We start from the raw sequence: 24,922 nt of genomic DNA on the forward strand, positions 1-24,922 counted from the left end.
CCTGGCCACACTATTTCATTTCTGCCATCATTGTCCTCATTGTTCTCTGAAACAGGAGGGGTCTAGGCCAGGAGCAGCAAGGTCTCAGCTAATGACGGGAAGTCTTTAAAGTTTGCGCTGCATTTCATCTTCTCTGTGGGAGTTTTAGGACGTATCCAGTGTTTGATCCCCACCGCGCAACTTTGCTTCTAGTTAATTAACAGATCCCCCATTACACAGTCTCATCTAGAAGCACGTGGGAGGCCTATTGGGAGGTAATTCAAGGCCAATCTGAGTGATGGCAGGAATTAGAGAAATCAGTTGTTTTAGGGCTAATGTTCAGGAAATAAAGATGTCCCATTTTAGAGATCGCATTGGAAATTTTTGAAGATTTTTCTTTTTTATTCATGACAACAAGATCAGGGAATTTTTGTCCACATAACCTGCCCGTGACTATTCAGGGCAGTTTGAATTTAGAACTCTATAACTACCTGGAAGAAAATGTTTAAAAGACAATATTATGAGATGTAGCCATGCTAACAAGAATTTGAGTCTCTCTTTTATTGTTAGTGGTCTTTTTTCCTGCCCAGCCTATTAGCCAGGTCACAACTGTCCACAGCGAATTTTCCAGGGCACAGGAGGCAGATAGCTGGTTAGGACAGCTTAGTAGTGGCTCATTTTACAGCCAAGGCTAAATCATACTTTGTTCTTGTGTTGTTGCTTTTGTTTCAAGGGTGTCAAAGTGATTTACAAAGAATACACAATAGCGGTAGTATTAGGAGCCCTCCCCTTTTTAGCCTCTTTCCAGATGAACATCGCCAAATAAAGCTCAATTGCCCAAAGTTAGACGTTGGCATATGCGTGCCAGGAACAGAGCCGTCATGTTTCAGTGACTCTGAGGATCAAGGGAGCCCAGGTTTTGATGGCGCTTGAAAGGAAGAATGCCTTGTTCAATTTCTTACCCTTCTATAGTTTCCTGGGCCCTATGAGCAATGACCCCCTTTATCTAATGAATTAGGAGGTACTCCTGCCTTGCAATTCTCAGTTCGACACTTGGCAATGAGAATCAAGCCGGGGCTATTTAGTGCAGCAGTAAATGGCCCGCCACATTAGCCCCCTGGCATGCTAAGCTATTAGGTTGTTTTACTGTTGTTAAAGTTACATTTGTTAGGTAGAGTTGCTGCCCTTCCACACAAAACTCAAGCAGTGCCTGCTACTTGTGGAGGCAACACATGCAGGAACCGTGTGCCATCCGGGACCTGACTGGTCAGGCAGCATGCCTGGGGTGCAGAGAAGTATTCTTCTGTCTGAGAAAGCAGGAGCCTGGATTATGATGATTAAAAGCGAGCAAGAAAAGGGGACAACTGGGCAATACTGGTTTTTGCACTTTGCTGTGACTAAATTAATTACATGGGCTTGATTAACCATTCATTTCTAGCAGTTCTTAAGTGAACCACTAATTGTCACAGTGCCATAGAGAAGGCAGGCCAGAGGTACTGAGTAAGCTGGGGGAGGCGGCCACACAGACCAGCAGCCAGTGCCACACACACTGGAGCTGCGCAGAATCTGAGAAACCATGAGATCTGCATGAAAATGAAGGAGGAATATTCAGGGTGCTTTGGTGGTATGTGTGTGTGAGAGAGAGAGGGGGAAAGAGAGAGAATATTTCTGCAAAGAAAGGAAAATGCCAGTACTATATAGCTCTACGCAGCCAGCTTGCAGGGTTGAGTTGGCATTTGGCAACTTGGTAGCGGCTGCCAGTGTGTGTGTGGTGGGAGAAGAGGGAATAGACAACAAGAAAAACACATAGAGCTTAAAAAAAGATGTAAAATGATTCACTTCATGCCATATGGACAAAAATGTTGTCACAAAAATAAGGCCAAAAAATAGTGCCAGGTTAGACTTTTAGTTCAAAAACATATGTATAATCATCCCCATGAACATGAATTTTAATTAGTATTTTGATAGAGAGAAACCAGATATTTTTTTAACCTGCTCTGTTCTTGTTTTCTGTTCCTCTCCCAGTTTTAGCCTCCATTAAACATTCATATACTGTATGTTTTGTGTCTGTATGAGGAAAATGCCTTATCCCTGGATTGGTGGGAATGCAAACATCTTGGTTTTCTGTGGCATACAAAATATCTTCCCAGTGGCGCTCGCAAGCAGACACTTATCACAGGGAAATCTAGAGCGCTCTCTGAGCCCTGGGTACACCGGGAAGGAAGGAAGCCATATGCCTTTTCCCTTTGTCAATGGAGGCATCTGCACCCATTTGGTTCCCCAGATCCGTTCTTCACACCCATCCACATCTCGTCTCTCTGGGATGCCTTTTAAAAAAGAAATAAATTCAGTGTATGTACATATCACGATGTGTCAGGGCAGTTCCAGAGAAAAACAGATGAGATGGTGACTTTAGAACCCTTGAAAAATGTTACCTTATTGATGAATAAACTTAATAAATGTTCACACTTTATTATTAGTTACATCTCCACCTATTCCTAAAAGGGACTGGAGATGACAGTACTTATCGGAAGAGACAGTGCTGAATCATCTTCCCTTAGCAAATTCTTTCCCACCTTAAATGAGGTGCTTCGATTAATGCCCTGCATGTGATAATGAGATGATGATATAACAAAATGCTTATATTAGCCATGATCTTGCTGCTTAAGGAGCTATTGACACCCCAGGTTTTTTTCTCCCTAAAGGAAGACAGGGGAGTCAGACACTTGAATTTAAAAGGATGCAAGTGAATAACAAAATCTGGTATTAAAAATCAAATCTTGTTGCAAAAGATTTAACCTATTTCATCATCTTTATTAAAATCCCTGGGCTTTCCTCTGAACATTAGCTGTACTTCATTCTACTACGTTCTACCAGGGGCTTTCCTGGTAGATGGTAAACAATCTGCCTGCAATACAGGAGACCTGGGTTCGATCCCTGGGTTGGGAAGATCCCCTGGAGAAGGAAACGGATACCCACTCCAGTATTCTTGCCTGGAAAATTCCTTGGACAGAGGAGCCTGGTGGGCTACAGTACATGGTGTTGCAAAGAGTTGGACACGGCTAAGTCACTGAGGGTCGGACTGGAGAAGGAAATGGCAACCCACTCCAGTGTTCTTGCCTGGAGAATCCCAGGGACGGGGGAGCCTGGTGGGCTGCCGTCTATGGGGTCGCACAGAGTTGGACACGACTGAAGCGACTCAGCAGCAGCAGCAGCAGCAAGCAGCTTTCACTTCACTTCATTCCACTCGAAGGGCAAAGGTAAAATCAGGGGCAGTCTTAGGAAAGATACATTTTACCATCTTCTGGGTTCTCTCAGGGATTTCTCAGACTTTTGTTTTTTTTTTGGCAAACACTAGCACAACCATTCTTTTTTTTCTTCTCTTCTTCCTCTTCTCTGAGGAAAATTTGGTCCCTCCAGCAAGTGTGTGATGCCTCAAAGGCATTTGTTGAGTACATCTTCTTGCTGCTGGAAGTTCTCTCTGGACTTATTGTCTAACTTCTACTCTTCCTCAAAGCCATTAGTCATCATTGCTTTAATGGTTACAGCAACAGCGGGAAATGTGACCACTGTGATCTCAAGCCACAAACTGAGATTCCTGTCTATCCATTACATCAGGGCTACAGCAAAGACGCCTGAGCATTATTTATGCTGCTGCTGCTAAGTCACTTCAGTCGTGTCCACGTGCAACCCCATAGCCGGCAGCCCACCAGGCTCCCCCGTCCCTGGGATTCTCCAGGCAAGAACACTGGAGTGGGTCGCCATTTCCTTCTCTAATGCATGAAAGTGAAAAGGGATACTGAAGTCGCTCAGTCGTGTTTGACTCTTAGCGACCCCATGGACCGCAGCCTACCAGGCTCCTCCATCCATGGGATTTTCCAGGCAAGAATACTGGAGTGGGTTGCCATTGCCTTCTCCAGTGCATGGAAGTGAAAAGTGAAAATGCAGTCATTCAGTCGGGTCTGACCCTCAGTGACCCCATGGACTGCAGCCTACCAGGTTCCTCCATCCATGGGATTTTCCAGGCAAGAGTACTGGAGTAGGGTGCCATTGCCTTCTCCAGCATTATATACAGGCTGCCTTATTTCTGGAAGAGTGGAACAAAGCTATTGCTAAACACATATGCCTGCCTTCAGAACAATAACTCAGGCTTATATTTCCTCGAGATTGTTTCCAAGCTTTAATGTCAGACTTTTTTTGGGGGTCCAGTAGATTCAATAATTCATTCACTCATTCATTTATTCATTCATTCAATGACTACTTTCAAGCTCCTAAGGTTCTAAGTGTAAGGAAAGTTAAGGGTTGCTCCTTGCTACCTAGATGTTTGTACAAAAGAGAATGGTTTCTGGTTCTTATGTTTTTAGGATTTCTAGTGGGTTAGATTACTTTAGCATATCAAGAAAGTCTGGTGAAACAGAGAAAAATTTAGAAAAGTTCTAAAATTCATTTTCTGTCCCTTCATATAAACCAAAACTATTTTATGGTTGTTTTACTCATAAATATCTATATTCAAGACTAGGAATAAATTTGAGCTCCAGTAAAAGCACCAAAGTTAATTCAGGCTTCCTAACTGTACTCCTCTCCCATGCCAGAAATGTGATATCAGTTGACACCAGCTCAAATAGATCAAGGCAACCTCCTGACCCACCAGTGGTTTTTGAGAATTACATGAGGAGTTAACAAGATTATTTCAGTTTATTAATTGTAACATTATTTGCAATTCTAAATATTGGAAATAACCTAAATCCCCATTCATAAAAGACCTGTTGAATAAATTAAAGAATGTCTGTACAAGCAGCATGCAGTTCTAAAAAATAAGGTGGAAGGTTTCTATGCATGAACATGGAGACATTTCTAGAATACATTTAGATAAAAATTTTTTGCAACTGCAAAGTTGGAGACAATATGCTATTTTTTGCATTGAAAGAAGGGCAAATAAGAATAAATACATATATTAGCTTATTTTTACAAAAAGAAATACAGGAAGAATAAGCCAGAATTAATGAAACTAATTGCATGTAATGTGTTGGAGGGAATAAACAGAAGTGATAGAGATGGAAATAAGTCTCCTAAGATCTTCCCAGGTGGCGCTAGTGGTAAAGAACTGCCTGCCAATGCAGGAGACTCAGAAGACGCTGGTTCAATCCCCAGGTCCTGAAGATCGTTGGTCGGGAAGTTCCCCTGGAGCAGGAAATGGCAACCCATTCCAGTATTCTTGCCTGGAAAGTCCCATGGATAGAGGAATCCAGTGGGCTACAGTCCATGGGGCTGCAAAGAGTCAGACATGACTGAGTGTGCTCACACACACACACACTCACACACGGGAGTTACCTGTATATATAGTTTTGGCTCTGGAAATATCATATATATTTAAGAAATAAAATTTAATCAACAAGGATGGAAAAATATGTATGATATTAGTTACTAACATTGATGGAAAGCTGAATGGTGATCATTGTTGACGATACTTTGGACTATTACTCTACTAGAGGACAAAGAGAAAGTGAAAGGGGAAGCACTTAAGAGATTGATACCTACTGAATTATAAATATTACTGCTACTTTCCTATTTAATCTTCACATTTTGTTTATCTTTCATTTCTACAACTAATATGGATACATTTTCCCTCTCTCATATTGCTCCTTTTGTCAAGAGAGGAGAATAAGTGAAAATATGATTATGTTCTCTGCAGCTGAGTGTGGAGAAGCTCTATATAGTCAGTAAAAGCAAGAGTCAGAAAAAATAAGATCTGACTATGGCTCAGATCATGAGTCCCTTATTGAAAAATTCAGGCTTAAATTGAAGAAAGTAAGGAAAACCAGTAGCCCATTCAGGTATGACCTAAATCAAATCCCTTATGATTATACAATGGAGGTGATGAATTGATTCAACAAATTAGGTCTGGTAGACAGAGTGACTGAAGAACTATGGACAGAATTTCGTAACATTGTATAGGAGGTGGTGACCAAAATCACCCCAAAGAGAAAGAAATGCAAAAAGGCAAAGTGACTGATTATCTGAGGAGGCTTTACAAGTAACTAAGAAAAGAAGAGAAGGACAAAGCAAGGGAGAGAGGGGAAAATATGCCCAACTGAATGTAGAGTTCCATAAAATAACAAGTAGAGATAAGAAAGCCTTCTTAAATGAACAATGAAAAGAAATAGAGGGAAACAGTAGAATGGGATATACTAGAGATCTCTTCAAGAAAATTGGAGATATCAAGGGAACATTTCTTGAAAGGACAGGCATGATAAAGGACAGAAGTGGTAAGGACAGAAACAGAAGAGATTAAGAAGTGACAAGAATACACAGAAGAACTGTAACAAAAATGTCTTTATGACCTGGATAACCACAATGGTGTGGTCACTCACCTAGAGCTAGACATCCTGGGGTGTATAGTCAAGTGGGCCTTAGGAAACATTAATTTTTCCATCTGATGCTAAGAGCAAACTCATAGGAAAAGATCTTGATGCTAGAAAAGATTAAAGGCAAAAGGAGAAGAGTTTGGCAGAGGATGAGATGGTTAGGTAGCATCACTGACTCAATGGACATGAATTTCAGTAAACTTTGTGAGAGTGGAGAACAGAGGAGCCTGGTATGCTGCAGTCCATTTTGTTGCAAAGAGTTGGACAGACTTAGTGACAAAGCAACAATAGTTTTATCAACCTTGGCAATAATTTGAATCAGTGATGTGATTTCATATCATGTACTCTGGGACAAGGTCAGGTACAGAATCAGTGCATATATTTTGCCAGTGTCTAAGTCATTGTGACTGGTAACAGTGTAACACATTATTGAAAGTATTACTTGATTCCTGAGTCATATTGTTTTTTCTTTTTAATTTGTACTTACAGCACAAACAATGCTAGTAATATACCATTTTCTACTAATACATGAGTAGCTCCCTAGGAGTGCAATGTGCTTTACAAATTAATCCTTTAGGAGTCAATAAAGTAGAAATTATTAAAATTATTTTGAGAAAATTAAATATGCCTATGGAAAGGAAGAAGGAAAAATATCTGATTGTTTCTTATTTATTCAACCAGTTGGTTTCCCAGTGGTTTGAAGTATTAAAGAAAGTTTTAAAAATTTGCTAGCATCTGCCCTGGATGATTCTGATTCTACGTGTTCATGTGGGCTATTTTGTAAACAAAGATATGAAGATGTGTATCATTTTTAAATTGGTTTTTATTGGGCCTATTTTAGGCAATGGATTTTTTAAAAATTCCTCACCCTCGCTTTGATTTTGGCAATGGGTAGGCATAGCTATAGCTTCCTCTTATCAACTCTTGATCCTGATGTTATTCCTCATATGAGGGAAGCAAAGGAAGAAGGGTTCTGTTTGAAAAATCTTGAGGTTCACTTTCTTTATCTGTAGTATTTGTGTTCAGTGTAATAAAATTTTATGAGTACCTACTGTGTGTCTTGCATAATTCATTAAGGACTTGAGTCATTTTTTTAAAATCTAATGACTTTCTGTTTATAAAGGTAAAATTTCATAGAATTTCACACAGTATAAGCAGACAGAGGATTAAATACACATAGTGGATAAAAAGCTGGAAGATAATAGGACGATGTATAGAGTGAGCACCCTGTATGTTTCTAACGAGAATGAAAGGAATTTAGGAAGCCTAAGGAGACTCTGAGAGGGTAAGGTTTTAGTTATAAGTCAATGATCACGTTATTAAAGTTGTACCGTTGTACTTATCAGTGCTTTTCATCATGCAGTGACATAGTGAAAAAAATAATGAAGTGGAAAAGTCAGTTCCCCATATCAAAAGATCTGAAATAAAAGTGCTCTCAGCCAAAGAAGGCAAGATCTGGAATTTTTTAAAAATGTGGATATATAGAATAAATATGCAACCCTCCTGATAATGTTGGCTGATGAAATGAAATTCACCAACTGTAATTCTGGCACAGACACACATAGTGCTGCACACACACACACCACATACACACACCACACACACACACACACACACAAACACCCTCTGCATATCCTTAATCATTTGCTATCTTATTTACATTTCATTTACTAGAGTAAATTCTATCATTTGAACTTTTAAAAAATATATTTCAGTATTACTTAAGGAAAAATAAGAAATAATGTGATTGGCTTTCAAATAGCTTATTACCATTCAAATACTCTCAAGCTAAATTATATTAGGAAAAAAAAGGAAGAAACCCTGTTTCAGCTTCCAAAACATTCTAAATGGAGACTTAGCTCTAAGTAATCAAAATTGCTTTAGTTGTGCAGAGCGGCATTAAAAGCCTTGTCCACTAATTGAGTGAAGCGCACTACTGGAGCAGTCTTGTCCCCTCATTAGATGGTCTTGCAGGCACTGTTTGTCATCCTGGGTTGCTGGGCTCAATCTAACAGTACTGCTGGCTCAAATTAATGGTAATTCATTATGACACACTATGTCCTTCCCCTCAAACAACAATGTGAAGCCTGTAGGGCATCTGCCTGCCACTAGTACTTATTTATCATGTTCCTTCCCACTTTAGTTCAAGCAACCACCTTTGTATGAACCTTCTGACTACTTTAGCTAACTGGTGATTGGAGATGGAACTGGACTGAAGAATTACATTCAGTTCCCCTCCTCTAATGTTATTGGGAATAAGAGAGTGTCTAACAATAGGCTGGAAAATGATGCTGTGTTCTGAAGGAAGCATGCATTTGTACCTGTGTGTATAGAGACTTCTGTTGGAATACAAATACCTCCCCTGTAACAAATCACGGGGAATATTGATAGAAAATATTGAAGCAGAATGTTCATAAGTGTGGTATAAATCCAAAGAGAATAAAATTGTTCTGACTATATGGGTTTGGTGATTTAACACATTTAGAAAGAATCTTCAGATTTATGCGATGAGCATTGCTGTTCAAAATGCTGCTTTTCTACTTTGGCAAGCGAGCAGGATGCTACTCCTAGGGATGAGGCTCTAGTGGTGATGCAATTGGACACTTCCTCCCAGCAACTCTAAATTGTATGTTTGCATCTATCAGTTATTGTGTTGATTCAGATCATTTGTTCTGTCTATGGAAGAATGACTCAACTCTACTGGTAAAGAGGAGCTGAACAATGTTTGAACACAGCTTTTCTCTGAAATCCTTAAATGGCCCAAGAGTGTAATAAAGGTTGCATGTATTGACTAGTTGACTCCATAGGTTGGAATTGGTGGTTCATAGTCCATATGGGGTACGGGAGAGTTGTGGCACTCACTGTTTTCCCAAGGCAGTGTCTAATCTCACTGTAGGGCATCTACTCCAAGCAATGTGGGCCTGGTGGGATTTTAACAGCATTAAAAGCCTGCCTACTCACACACCATTTATTGTTCTAAATCCCACAATTAAATTAATTCCTTTGGGCTATATATATATTAAAAAAACACGACAATTTTCTTGATATAATCAAATTGCTTAGACTAGTTAATAGACTACTATTAATTAGCAACCATTTATTCATTTATTTATCTAATGTTTATTTCTGTTAACTCTATTCCTTCATAAAATACACTTCATAAAATGTAAAACAAAATCCATCAGTTCAGGACTGCTCATTATTTCATTTCACAAAATTCTTTGCATAAAATATAGATATATCTGCTTTTACATAGCAGTTTTTTGCTTTTCTTGACTAAATGCCTGCTCCCTTCACCAGATCGATTCCATCTACATTGTCTTCATAATTTCAGTGCAGAACAGAACTCACACCCATATCCAATCCATTTGCAAATCCTATCTCTAAAAAAATATGTATTCTTATTTACCACTGTTGCTTTAGCTCAAGATGACATAAAGTATTGCCTGGAATATTAAAACAGACTCTCCACTACTATGGTCTATTCTTAAGAGAGTTTTGGAAATAAGTGGGGTCATTTTTAGTTGTCAGAATTTCTGGGGATTACTACTGGCAATAGGTGAGCTGAGCTTAGAGATGCTAGATGACATGCTGTGTGCTTGAGGTCAGGACAGAGGGGAGCTGGCCACCCAAAATGCCAGTAGCAACTCTATTGAGAGATACTGAGCCCATTAAAAACTTCAGACATGGAATATCCTACTTCTGTTCAAACCCCTCCAAAGACTACTATTTTTTCTAAGAATAAAAGCTAATATCTTTCCAATGGCATATAGGCCTGACACAGTCTGTCCTTTCCCCTGCCTCACTTATCTGACCTCATTTCTTAATACTCATTCATCACTCATGGCACTGCAACCACTCTGAAAATACAGTCATGCCAGCATGCTTTTCCTGTTGACTGAAAGTTCCTTTTCTGATATGTACCTCTCACTCCCTCCCCTCTGTATTCAAAGGTCCTCTTTCTCAGTTATTCTGCTTAAAACTGTGAATCCTCCTCTCAGATTCCTACCCACAGCTGTTTGTCTCCAGAGTACTTGTCAGAATCTAATATATTATGTTACATTCTTGTCTGTCTTCCCTCACCAGACTATGAGCTGCATAAACAATTCTTGTCTGTTTTGTTCCATGCTACTATGACATCTATTTCTGCTTGATTGACTATACCAAAGCTTTTGACTGTGTGGATCACAATAAACTGTGGAAAATTCTGAAAGAGATGGGAATACCAGACCACCTGACCTGCCTCTTGAGAAATCTGTATGCAGGTCAGGAAGCAACAGTTAGAACTGGACATGGAACAACAGACAGGTTTCAAATAGGAAAAGGAGTAGGTCAAGGCTGTATATTGTCACCCTGCTTATTTAATTTATATGCAGAGTACATCATGAGAAACGCTGGATTTGAAGGAACACAAGCTGGAATCAAGATTGCTGGGAGAAATATCAATAACCTCAGATATGCAGATGGCACCACCTTTATGGCAGAAAGTGAAGAGGAGCTAAAGAGCCTCTTGATGAAAGTGAAAGTGGAGAGTGAAAAAGTTGGCTTAAAGCTCAACATTCAGAAAACGAAGATCATGGCATCTGGTCCCATCACTTCATGGCAAATACATGGGGAAACAGTGGAAACAGTGTCAGACTTTATTTTTTGGAGGGCTCCCAAATCACTGCAGATGGTGATTGCAGGCATGAAATTAAAAGACGCTTACTCCTTGGAAGAAAAATTATGACCAACCTAGATAGCATATTCAAAAACAGAGACATTACTTTGCTGACTAAGTTCTGTCTAGTCAAGGCTATGGTTTTTCCAGTGGTCATGTATGGATGTGAGAGTTGGACTGTGAAGAAGGCTGAGCACCGAAGAATTGATGCATTTGAACTGTGGTGTTGGAGAAGACTCTTGACAGTCCCTTGGACTGCAAGGAGATCCAACCAGTCCATTCTGAAGGAGATCAGTCTTGGGATTTCTTTGGAAGGAAGGATGCTAAAGCTAAAACTCCAGTAATCTGGCCACCTCATGTGAAGAGTTGACTTATTGGAAAAGACTCTGATGCTGGGAGGGATTGGGGGCAGGAGGAGAAGGGGACGACAGAGGATGAGATGGCTGGATGGCATCACTGACTCAATGGATGTGAGTCTGAGTGAACTCCGGGAGTGGTGATGGACAGGGAGGCCCGGTGTGCTGCGATTCATGGGGTCGCAAAGAGTTAGACACGACTGAGCAACTGAACTAACTAACTATGACATTGCTTAGAATAATGTTTGTTGTGTAATAGGTGCTCAATAAATAGTTTTTGAATGGATGAATTTAAACTCATAACAACCTTGAGCAGTATTGCATTAAAGAAGTGGACATTTAAAAGCTGAGATGTCGGGGACTTCTCTGGTGGTCCAGTGGTTGATAATCTGAGTTTCCAATGCATGGGGCACAGGTCTGATTCCTGGTTGGGGAAACTAAAGATTTCACATGTACTGGTGCCATCAAGCATAATTATAGTAAAAAACTAAAAAATGAGAGGCTGTTTGATTTGGCAAGAGACATATAGCTTAGGAAAGAGAGAATTTTGCATCTGTTTCTACATATTTATTTATTCATCATCTAAGTATTTCTTGAACTCCAGTTTAAATCAGGCACTGTTCTAGGTACAAAAGGTAAAGCAATGAAGAAAATTGGCAAGGTCATTAAAAAAAACACAACAAAAAAAACAGTTTTAGAGATGCTAAGTGCTATGCAGCAAATAAAAGGAAGAAGGGATTGTGACAGGTGGTGGGAGAGTGCCTCCAATTTTTGTACTTTTCCCAGTTTAATCTGACTAGCTCACATCCATGTTAGTAACAATTACTTTGTTTGATATATTGGCAAGCACTTGAGAAAGCAATAGGGAACTGATACATGGCCAAGTATCTTTTGAAGTTGTCTATGTGGTCTATTCAGAGAAGGCAATGGTACCCCAAGAAATTTTAGTTGAAGTATAGTTTACTTATAATACTGTATTATTTTAGGTGTAAAGAGAGGAATAGTGATTCAGTAACTTTGCAAACTATATTCCATTTAGGTTATTATAAGGTAATGGCTTTAATTCCCTGTGCTATACAATATATCCTTGTTGCTTATCTGTTTTATACATTGTAGTTTGTATCTGTTAATCAGTTCAGTTCACTCACTCAATTGTGTCCGACTCTTTGCAGTCCCATAAACTGCAGCACACCAGACCTCCCTGTCCATCACCAACTCCTGGAGTTCACTCAAACTCACGTCCATCGAGTCGGTGATGCCATTACATATCCCTAATTTGTTCCTCCCCCTACTTCTCCCCTTTGGTAACAACAAGTTTATTTTCTGTATCTGTGAGTCTGTTTTCATTTTGAATATTCATTCATTTGTATTTTTGTAGATTCCACATAGAAATGATACCATACAGTGTTTGTCTTTTTCTGTCTGACTTATCTCACCAAGTATAATATTTTCTATGTCCATCCACATCCCTCCGAATTACATGGCTGAGTAGTATTCCAATCGTCTTTTGGGGCATTTTGGTTGCTCCTGTGTTTTAACTATTTTAAACAGTGCTGCTGTGAACATTGAGGTGCATGTCTCTTATCCAGTTAGTCTTTTCATTTTTGAAAATTTTCATTTTTTCACATATACCCAGGAGTGGAATTTCTGATCATATGGTGGTTCTATTTTTAGTTTGTTGAGGCACCTCCATAGTGTCCATAGTGGTTGCACCAATTTTACATTTCCACCAACAGTGTCCAAGGGTCGCCTTTTCTCCATACCTTTTCTAACATTTGTTATTCGTAGACTTTTTGATAATAGCCATTCTGGCAGATGTGAGATGATACCTCAGTGTTATCTCTGCCACATACTGACTGTGAGCAGATAAGTCTCAGTGTCCTCATTTGTTATGTGCTCACAATGCACATTTCATAGAGCGGTTGTGAAGTAAAGAGCCAGTGCAGATAAAGTGTCTAGTGGATAAAAATGAGTTCGTTATTTTTTTAAAGTCTTGGTTAATATTTAGAAAATAGACGTGGATGGAGTACTCCAGTGGATGTCTGTGTTCTGGGAAGGTATATAGGGTTATTAAAAGGGCACTAGGTGCCAACTCTGGAGAAGGCAATGGCAACCCACTCCAGTACTCTTGCCTGGGAAATCCCATGGGCGGAGGAGCCTGGTAGGCTATAGTCCATGGGGTCCCGAACAGTTGGACACACGACTGAGCGACTTCACTTTCACTTTTCACTTTCATGTACTGGAGAAGAAAATGGCAACCCACTCCAGTATTGTTGCCTGGAGAATCCCAGGGACGGGAGCCTGGTGGGCTGCCGTCTGTGGGGTCGCACAGAATCGGATACGACTGACGTGACTTAGCAGCAGGTGCCAACTCAGACCCTTTTCAAAGCTGTTTTATCCACACACTTAAATAGCAGTATACACTTTGTATAAAAGTTTTGATGTTCTATTTAGTAACCTTTTTGTTACTATGAAAGTTATATAATTTATTGGAGAAATGTTTAAAAAATGTAAATTAGCAAAAGAAACTAAGAAACTTTTAAATTCTAAAACTAACATTGTAACATTTTGGCTTTTTTTTTTTTTGAGTTGTTTTTGTATCTTGTATGTGAGCCTGTGTGTGTATCATTAGTTATATAAACTACAGATCTTCAGTCTATTAACCAGAATTAATCTTTCAGAACATTAATATTTTGGAACAAAATTAGTGTTTAGAAACTTTTGGATGCTGGAGTCAAAGGAATTTGTATTTGAATCTGGGTTCTGCTAATTATTAAGCCTCTTTTCCTCAGCAAATTAGTAAGGAGATAATCTGTAGTTTATTTAACCAGTGCTCTTGTTAGCTACTTTGACTCACTCTATTTTTATGTTGCTAATAATTTCTAGATGAATATATTTGTGCATACCTTTTCTGGTTTTTGGAATTCTTTACTCAGTATGTATTTTCCAGAAATGAAATTACATATGAACGTGTGTGGGCTTCCCTGGTGGCTCAGACCGTAGAGAATCTGCCTGCAATGTGGGAGATCTGGGTTCGACCCCTGGATTGGGAAGATCATCTGGAGAAGAGAATGACTAACCCATTCCAGCATCTTTGCCTGGAGAATTACATGGACAGAGAAGCCTAAGGGGTTACAGTTCATGGGATCGCAAAGATCCAGACATGACTGAGCAACTATCACACTGGGATGAACATGTATAAGATTGCTGGTATAGATGATTCAAATATTTTTTCAAAAAATGTGGACTACTTTTAACTTTCAGTAGCCACACTTGAAAGTCCTATTGAAAGACTAATCTCTGAAGACTAGTTTAAAAGTAGAACGCTTTCCTTTTATTTTATTATTGGTATTTAATCTTGACATGCTATTAATATTATCTGTCAAGGAATAACCTATCAAAATATTAAATATATTTTGTATCATCTTAACATAGACTTTTCAAGACAGATGTGGTTAATTTTCCTTTTAAATGTGGGATTAATGTGTTAATGTGCCTTTGCTTTATCTATGAAATTTTTTAAACTTGCTTTTTTGATTTATAATTTATATACTATACAATCCACTGATTTAAAAGTGTGCAATTCAGTGTTTTTCAGTAAATTTAAGAAGTTCAATATTACCACAATATAACTTTAGAACATTTTCATCTAACAAAAAGAAGCTACATATTCATTAAAGTTACTCCCCATTACCTCACAAGTGTCTTCTCCCTGTAACTCTAAGGAACTGCTAATCTGCTCAGTGTCTTTATATATTTACCTATTCTGGACATTTCTTAAAAATGAAATCATATAATGTGTGGTCTTTTGTTACTGGCTTCTTTCATTTGGTATAATATTTTCAAAGATTATCCATGTTGTAACATACTTCGTTTATTTATATGACTGAATAATATGCCACTGTATGGATATATTACATTTTGTTTGCTCATTCATCAGTTGATGGACACTTAGACTGTTGCCACATTTTGGCTATTATAAGTGGGATTACATTTGAATACAAGTTTTTGTATGGACATATGTTTCATTTCTCTTGTGTATGAACATAGGAGTGGAATTGCTGGCTCACATGGTAACTCTCTATAACCTTTTGGGAACTGCCAAACTATTTTGCAAAACACTTGAAGAATTTCACATTCTTATCTGTGATGTATGTTTTTTTCCAATTTCTCTATACCCTTAGCAGCACTTGTTAGTATCTTTTTTAAAAAATAGCCATCCCAGTGAATGTGACATAGCATATCATTGTGATTTTGGCTTGCATTTACCTAATATTGAGTATCTTTCATGTTCTAATTGACAATTTTTATATCTATTCTGGTTAAAATGTTTATTCAGATTCTTTGCTTATTTTTTAATTGGTTTGTTTGACTTTTTAACATAGAGTTGTAAGAGTTCTTTCTATATTTGTATACAAGTCCTTTATCAGATCTACGATTTGTAAATATTTTCTCCCATTCTGTAGGTTACCTTTTCACTTTCTTGATGGTGTACTTTGAAACAAAGATTTTGTCTTTTGGTGTGGTTCAATTTATCAATTTTTTTCTTTTGTTATTTATTTTATCTGTTGGTGTTATATTTGAAAAATCATTGACAAACTCGGGGTTACAAATATTTATGCTTTCTTCTAATAGCGTTATGATTTTTAGTTCTTAAATTTATTTATACGATTCATTTTGAGTTCATTTTTATATGATTTTGAAGTATGAATCTAATTCCATTCTTTTGAATATGGATATCCAGTTTTCGAGGACCATTTGTTGGAAAAATGATTATATTCCAATGTGTTCATCATTCCAATCAATCTGATGCTATTTAGAGTTAGCGCCAGATCTCACAAGCTAATGGGTAAGGTCCCCAGGTAGATTGCCCTTACTTCAGAAGACAGCTACAAGTGGGGTCCCCAGGCAAGGGAGACTTTTCCCAGGGTGAATTGGATATAGACTTAGGAATTCCCATGACACTTCTTCAGGCTCTGTAATGTACTAGAATGATTCATAGAATCCATGAATGTGGTTACTTATGATGACTTTAATTGTAAGGGATTCAGATGAACAGAAGAGGTAGAGGACAAGTCTAAAAGGGTTTTGGTACAAGAGTCTCTGTCTTGTGCCATCCTCCTTGAACATCATTCTGTTCACCAGGAAGGAAATTCTGAGATTGTTGTTTGGAGATTTTACTGACATAATTATAGGCGTGGTTGGCTTAGTCATTGTTACACTCAGTCTCCAGCCTCTCAGTCTCCTCCCCTTAGAAGTCAGTGTAGGGGAGAAGGTCAGGAGTTGGGGGTGGGAGGTGTCTCAGTGTTCCAGCCCCCGAATCACTTGCTTGCTTTTTCTGATATCCTCTCCCAGCCTCAAGCAGTCTGGAAATCCTCTTAAGAGTCATTTCACTAGCATAACGAAGTCATACCTATCACTCAGGGAATTCCAAGGGTTTTCAAAGCTGCCTGTTAAGAACCAGGAACAAAGACTAGATTTATTTATTTTTTTGCCATACTGTAACTGTTCTCTACCCCCGCCCTGCCCCCATTGAATTGTCTGGGCAGGTGTGTCAAAATTGATTGGCCTTAAATGTCAAGGTTTGTTCCTATGCTCTCAATTTTATGCCGTTTATCTGTATTTGTATTTTTATATCAGTACCACACTGTCTTGATTACTGTAGCTTTGGCTTTAGTTTGGAAGTTGTGAAGGATGCATTCCCCAACTTTTTCTTCTTTCATAGGGTGGTTTTAGGTGTACTGGATCCCTTGCATTTCATATGAATTTTAAGGACAGTCTGTCGGTTTTTACCAAAAAGGCCAGCTAAAATTTTGATATTGTGTTAGATACACTGATCAATTTGCAGAGTACTTCATGCTAAGAATATTAACTTTTCTGATCCATGAATGTAGGGTGCCTTTTCATCTTTCTTAGATATTCTTTCATTTCTTTCAGTAGTGTTTTAATTTTTAATATGCAAATCCTCTACTTATTAAATTTATACTTAAGCATTTTATTTTTTCATGTTGTTGTAAGGGAAATGCTTTCTTAATTTTACTTTTGGAGTGTTTATCACTAGTATATACAAATCCAATTGACTTTTATGTATTGATCAAGTATCCTGCAACCTTACATTAGTTTTAATAATGTTCATTACTTTTAATCATTTCTTAAAAATAAAATATAAATACTTAGGATTTTCTAGATAAAAATAACATTGATTACAAATAGAGATAATTTACTTTTTCCTTTTCAATCTGGATGTGCTTTATACCTGAACATAGCCTCCCTTTTAATCTTGAAAGGAAGTGATGTGAGTGGGCATTATTGTCTTATTTCTGATAGCAGGGGGAGAGCAGTCAGTCTTTTACTATTAAGTATGATAGTTTTGAGGTTTTCCTAGATGCTCTGTATTAGGTTGAGGAGTGAAAGTGAAAGTCATTTAGCTATGTCCGATTCTTTGTGACCCCATGGACTGTAGCCTGCCACTCTCTTCTCTCCATGGAATTCTCCAGGCAAGAATGCTGGAGTGGGTAGCCAGCCCCTTCTCCAAGGGATCTCCCCAACGCAGGGATCAATCCCAGGTCTCCTGCATTGCAGGCAGATTCCTTACCATCTGAGCCACCAGGGAAGCTTTTTCAATGTTTATTTCATGAAAGGGTGTTGGTATTTGTCAAATGCTTTTTGGCATCTATAGAAGTGATCAAATGGTTTTATCTTTTATTAATATGGTATTAAATGTGTTATATTATTCGATATTTAGATGCAAAATCAACTTTGCATTGTTAGGATAAATCTGGTCTAGAAAAGTTTTGCAGTGAAATTACTTAATATTTCTTCCAAAGTTATGTAGTAGAAATCTTGATTAATTCCCTTTGTAACATTTTTTTTTCACCTAAGTATTTTGAAATTATTTTGATTTATCACTAAATACATTTCTTTCTTTTTTCTTTTTCTCAGCATTGCAAGAAGTAGATAATATCAAAGACATCAGGATTGAGAGAGATTGGAGACTCAGCAGGTCAGAATATTGCATTATCATTTGCTGATCATTCTTGTCATTAATTTTGAAATTCTTGATCTCTTGCCACTTGTATATTTCTTATCTGTGATTACTTGGTGTGGTCTTCAGTGTTGCAGCTAACTACTGGAGCCTTTCTATAATAGGTCCAGCACTTGGGCCTTCTCTTTTTAAGATTTGAAGGTAAAAAGTAATTTGAAGAGATTTTCAGGAACAGAGGACATTTTCTTACCTTTCAGAGTTACCCTGATTTCTGTTATCTATCTTATTGTGTGAATAGTTTTGAAATGAAGACTTTTCCATGACTTTTTCAGAATCAAAACCTTAAAACACATAAAATATCATTACCTATGTAATTGTAATGGGAGAACAGTTGGGTCAGGAAAGTCAAGTTTCCTTTCTTTTCTGCTGTATTCTCTTGGTGCAAGGACACCTCCAAGAACTCACAATATTCTTCGAGTCTGACGACTTGTGATGGCTGATCTCTTGCTTCAGGGAAGCCTCCCTGAGGTTGTCTTAATCAGTGGTGATAAGTCTTGCTACTATGGCTTAGTTATTTATAGAAGCTTGAGGGTCCTCTCTTATAAGCCCTCCAGTGTTACCGCTTCCACAAGTTTCCTGGAGCTTGACTTAATGTCTCCACACCCAGGTCTCCTGGAGAGCAGCTACCAGTATTTTTTTTTCATGTTTCATCACACAGATAAATGGCTTTGTTCTTCAGTCTGATCACATCTCTTCAAGTGAAATGGTTTATTCAGAATGGAGCTAAGCTTAAAGTTCTTCTGCTTGGTGCTTCAGAGATTTAGTCGTTTTCTAGCATTAAGAACTAGACAGATTTTTATTATGTATCTTGTGAGAATACTACCCTCCAGCTTAAAGGAAAGATAATTACAAGTGCATCTTGATGCATCATATATACTCAGATCTCTGCTCTTAGCTAAATTAGGTAAGAGTCCTTCAAAGAGCTGTGTTTACAATGATATGCCCAAGAAATTGGGTTTATAAGTATGTCTGCAGTGATTCTTAAAGAGTTGAGAAGCACTTTTGGGTGATACTTTCATAAGGAGTTTTCTGGCAGTTAACATCTCTTGACTTTCAGTCTGTGGCTATCATTGGACTAAGCATTAGAAAGAAGCATATTGAAACCAACGGCAGTGAATTTTCTTGGATACTGGCTGTTATGTATATATTGACCTTAAATTGAACACAGTTGTTGTTTGAGCTTTACGTGTTTGGAAGCAAAATCAAGAAGGAAGAGACAAATATCTCATAGATCCCTGATAGTCTTGAGGGATAGAGAGAGCCTCAGTCTAATTCACCTGTTTTACAAACCTACATTGCCTCCCACGGTCACATGAAATATTAGTAGCAGAGATAAATCCGTGTTTCTTGACGTGCTGCAGATGTAGTACATTGTGGGCTTTACAGCTATGGAACTCAAACAGTTCTGCACCCAACATTGTACATGCAGATAAAAAACTATCATCATCCTATGTCATCTTCACCAGAATATATTTTGATAAGGAATGCCATTGATACTTGTACTTCACTTTGCACTGATATTCAAAGATATAAGATTTTTTTTTTTTTTTTTTACTGTTGTGTCTCTGGAGACGTTTCCTATTTAGTTGGATGAAATGAAAAGATGATCATTCATTCATTCATACAACAGAAGTTCCTTTCTTCCTGGAGCTTTCATTCTAGTGAAGGAAAACCTAAAATGAAAATTTTAATGTATATGTTAATAGGGATACATACTAAGGAAAAAACAAAGCAGAATAAATACAGAATGATGGGAGACTGTATCCGGTACTATGTCTAGGGAAAGCCTTTCTGCTAAGGAGAGAGTGAAGCGCAGACCTGAATGCAGCATGAAAGGGGGAAGTGTTTAGAGGTAGGAGTGAAGATTCACAGTCATGGGGAAGAACAAGTATAAGGAGCATGCTGTTGAAGGGTTGTCAAGAAAGGTATTTGGAGAGTCAGAGGAGAGTGAAGAGTGGACAAGTAAGAGATGAGAAAGCGTGATGTGATGTTCATTATATATGGTCTGGTAGACTGCAGCAGGACCTTGACTATTATTCTGAGTGAGATGTGGATCATTAAGGGGACTTTAGCCAATAAAAGGGCCTGATGTAGTTTGCATGGTTTAAGGATCACTTGGGCTTACAGGTTGGGTAAAACATTAAAAATTTTTTCTTTATATACAGAATACAAATTATGAATGAAAATAAACTTTAACAATGATTAGGGCAGCATTATCTGATTAAGGTTTTGACTGATGAGACTGTGTTCAAGGAGTTCATGTTAAGTAGTACAGCTATCACCTTTTGTTTTTGTGTCCTTAATTTGTAAAATTCCTTTGATTTATAATCATGTTCTTGGGTTTTGTATAACAACTTATTGTTTCATAATAGTTGTATTAATGACAAGGATATATACCAGAAGTTTCTTCTGTATCTTCTAAAGAAGTTTGTGTAACTTTGGTTAGTTGCTTTGCATAGTTGAAATTCCCATTTGTTTGTCATTTTTAATTTTAACTGAAATTAGGTTGTATAAGTCCATAGAAGTCATGAATTTTATCTTCCAGTTGTAAGGGAGAATTTTTGAAAATTATGTTATGGTTTATTGTAATGATCACATGACCCATAAGGCTATTTATAAGAAGAAAATGTGGAATAGTTAAAAAATATTAAAACCTTCATAGGACCTATAGGGCATGAATTCTGGAATCCGCTTTGAAATTTACCAGCCAGATGACTTAGGGTCTTTAACCTGTGTTTGCCTGCTAAGTAACCAGCACTGCTTCTCCCGTAAGGAGAATTGCATTGCTACTGTTATCTCTGCAGTTCCATTACATTTGTTGAACCAGTATGCACCGTGTGTAAATCAAATTTGGTTGAATTAAGAATCATTTTAGATGTGACCATTATATATATACTATATAAATGAAAAAAATAAGGATGCTTATAAACAACAGAGGAAATTGTTCATATTTATTTTCAGAAAAATTCAGAAAAAGGTATGTTGATATTTGGAAGGAAAGGTTGTTTCTAAAATTCTCATTGCTATCATGTCAAAGAATCAAAGTGAAAAGTGAAGTCGCTCAGTCGTGTCCGACTCTTTGTGACCCCATGGAACGTAGTCCACCAGGCTCCTCAGTCCATGGAATTTTCCAGGCAAGAGTACTGGAGTGGGTTGCCATTTCCTTCTCCAGGGGATCTTCCCAACCCAGGGGTTGAACCCAGGTCTCCCACACTGCAGGCAGACACTTTACCATCTGAGACACCAGGGAAGCCCCAAAAGAATCAAAATGATTATAAAAAAGGAATTTAGGAGCTAGGGTTGCCTTCTCCTATCTGTCTGACAGCAGCAGTTTCCAACTGCCCAATGACTATTTACTAGAAATGTTTCAGAATTCTGAGAAAGAAAAGAAAGAAAATGAAGTTGCTCAGTCATGTCCAACTCTTTGTCACACCATGGACTGTAGCCTGCTAGGGTCCTCTGTCCATGGGATTTTCCAGGCAAGAATACTGGAATTCTGACTTAGAATTCTGAGTCAATGCATTAAAAAAGTATTTTAAAACTATAAGTAGGAGTATAAGCTTAGATTTTTATTATATAGCTATTAGAATATTTATGTAATACATGTATTTTATTTTCATAAATAAATATAGAAAATCTATTTTCTTTTAAATATATATATATATATATCCTTAAAGTTTTAACTTATTGTCTCCATTTTCTTTCTTCTTTTTGCTCCTCAATCCTCTTCTACTTCTCTCATGCCAGTCTTTGCTAAAGTCATCAGTAATCGCCTTTACACTAAATCCATGTGGTTATTATCAGTCATTATCTCATTTGGCTCTTGAGTTCATCCAACTGCTTGAATGACTCCACTCCACTTAAACTTTTTTTCTCATTTGCCTTTTGCTGAATGAATCTTAGTTTCCAGTGTATCCCCAAAATATCTTTCAAAGTGTTTTGCTCATAGCACGTGCTAAATGAGTTTAGCTAGAAGATCCAAAACCAAATATTACAGTGTGAGACATAATGTCAAAAAGGCTACATAAGATCTGCAACCTGGCATTCTATAAGGGTTTTTAGAAAAGATAAAGTTTCATAGACAAAACAGTATTTGAGCTGAATCTTTAAGGATGCCTGTGATTTTCCTAGCAGAGATGTTAGATACTGGTAGGGGTTAGTTAATTAGTATATATTAAGTATGTATACATTATACATTAATATACATTAATATATTAGTGTGTGTGTGTGTGTATATATATATATATATATATATATGTGTGTGTGTGTGTATATATATATATATATATTAAGGTCCTGGTGTCTTAAGTGTCTTTTTCAGCTTGGGTTGTTTGGATACAGCACAGAGTATATACAAAAGGGGGATGGTGACTGTAAAGATATGGTGGGCTCTTTACAACATAAAGAGACTTTACAATTCAAAGTCTGTAAAGAGGACTTGGAATCTCATGCTAGTGATTAGACTTAGTTCAACAGGACTTGGGAAGCCATTATTTTTTTTGTTTGTTTGTTTTTAAGGGAATATGGGTGGTGATCAGTTCTGTGCCTTGGATTAATTAACTAACTAATATAGTGGTAGTATGAGGTTGATTGAAAGGGGAGAAGCTGAAAGGGGATGGTGGGACATTATTGTAGTTGTTAAGCAAGAGATCCAGAAAGTCAGGACCAAGATGGTAAAACCTGGGGACAGATAGGAGCAGGAATCCTAAGATGGAATCAATAGGGCTAGATTTCCTGGTGCAATAAGGGATATATTTTAACCTTGAGTGATTGGAATAAAAGTCTTGCAATTCACTGGTACAGGAAATCTAAAAAATTTTTGTCTTTATTTATGTATTTTTATTGATGGGAAGTACATGAATTGTTTTGAGTCTGTACCTTTGAAATATCAGTGTTGATATGTTGAAGATACTGGGACCAGGCAGGGGAGTTGAGGATGAAGCTCTATGAGATTAAATAATAGTAAAAGTTGCCTCTTTAGAAAACAGTTTAGAATGAGGAAATAGCCTGAAAGACCAACAGTCTTGAATGCCATGTGGAATTTTGGAGAAGACCAAATGGAATGGTCGGCATGCAAAAACTCTGATGTTTGACTTGTAGTTTTGCTGCTTGACAAACTACGTGGTTCTGAAGTAGGCTTTGGTTTATTTATTCATTTATTTTGGATTTCTGCACAAGTCCTGCCGGAGTGGTCTGCAAATCATAAACACTAAGTACACAGTCAGTTGGCCCCCTAGAATGTAATCGTTTCTGGATTATGAAACTTTTTTTCTGATATATTGAAAATTGTTTAGGTGTTCCTTAATTTGCTGGCTCATTCATTCATATATTCTTACTGAGTCCTAACCTGTGGCACACGTCAGTCTTTTAATTATATTAACTTTTCCTCTGTCCATTCTTGACTAGAATTTTCACTGGCTCAATTTAGCCTATATTCTCCATAAGTTATAGGAAAAATGCTGATTGATTTAAATTTTGTCCATCTATAGAATCACACCATCCAGATCTCAGATGATGTCTGCTCTTCCTCAAGTTGGTTGGGGGAAGTGATGGTGAATGTTACTTTTACATTTATAACAGTAGGAAATACATTCATCGTGCTGATTCCCTTTGGATGCTTGTAGTGAAATACTTAACTCAGGAATGATTTAAATCATCCTCCTTAAGAGTAGTTAAACACGCTGATGTTACAGAGCTCTGACAAACATAGCTATTATCATATGACTACTGAGAAGTTTTTGGACAGGCGTGCCAGTTTGAAGCAGGGAGCGCTCTCCCTGAATGCTGAATGAGTGCTTGCCTGGGGTGTCCCCAGGAACAGGAGCTGACACAGGTGTTCAGCACAGTTGCTTACTGCTTCCCATCAAGTAGGATGGGGGGTTCTTAGCGCTGCTGGTTTGTGGCACTCAGCATATTGGCAAGCAGTCAGCCCTGGCTGCGGATTTCCCTGGGGAAAATAAAAGCCACAGGGAAGTCATCAGTGTGACCTTCTGCTGGGTAGTTGGCACACTGCTGCTCCACAGGAAGGCTTTCAGTTGTCATTTTCTAAACGGGTAGATATCAGGTGCTGATGGAGGCTCTCCATTCAAGGTGGGAAGTGGTGAAGGAGAGAAAATATTGAACAGAAGCTTACCAAATAATTCCCAGTCATGAAGCTTAACACCAGCTGATCTGCTGATAAAAGGGATTGTTTTGTGTGGGGGGAGGGAGTTTCTTTGGTTCTGCAAGCACAATTATAAGCTTTCCTATTTAAGTCTGACCCATCATATTGAAATGCTGTCACTAGTATCATTAGCAAGTAAAGTGTTGATAACATAGTCAAATGCACAGCAGAGTTCTGGCTCTTAAGTGTCTGGACTAACTCCCAATATTAGGAATAGGAGTCAAACTGCCATCACTTTTCCTGTGCTAACAGACGCCCTGCCATTAGCAGTCTGAAGGCAATTTTAATAAAATACATAGCCCTGCTGAGTTGGTCTCAAAAGATAAATAAGCAACGTAGAAAAGAAGCTTTTGT

The 24,922-nt window shown here is 37.9% G+C and overlaps 1 protein-coding gene across 18 annotated transcripts in view; it reads left to right on the plus strand.

Moving 5' to 3' along the window:
* SOX5 (SRY-box transcription factor 5) overlaps positions 1-24,922 on the plus strand; it is a 1,143,569-nt gene that overhangs the window by 375,358 nt on the left and 743,289 nt on the right. For all 18 annotated transcript variants that reach the window (XM_069581248.1, XM_069581229.1, XM_069581234.1 and 15 more), the window contains one exon: positions 18,303-18,363. The gene's annotated coding sequence lies outside the window, so the exon portion shown is untranslated. The remainder of the gene's footprint in view (positions 1-18,302; positions 18,364-24,922) is intronic.

Source organism: Ovis canadensis, chromosome 3 (assembly GCF_042477335.2).
Source record: "Ovis canadensis isolate MfBH-ARS-UI-01 breed Bighorn chromosome 3, ARS-UI_OviCan_v2, whole genome shotgun sequence".
Taxonomy (NCBI): domain Eukaryota; kingdom Metazoa; phylum Chordata; class Mammalia; order Artiodactyla; family Bovidae; genus Ovis; species Ovis canadensis.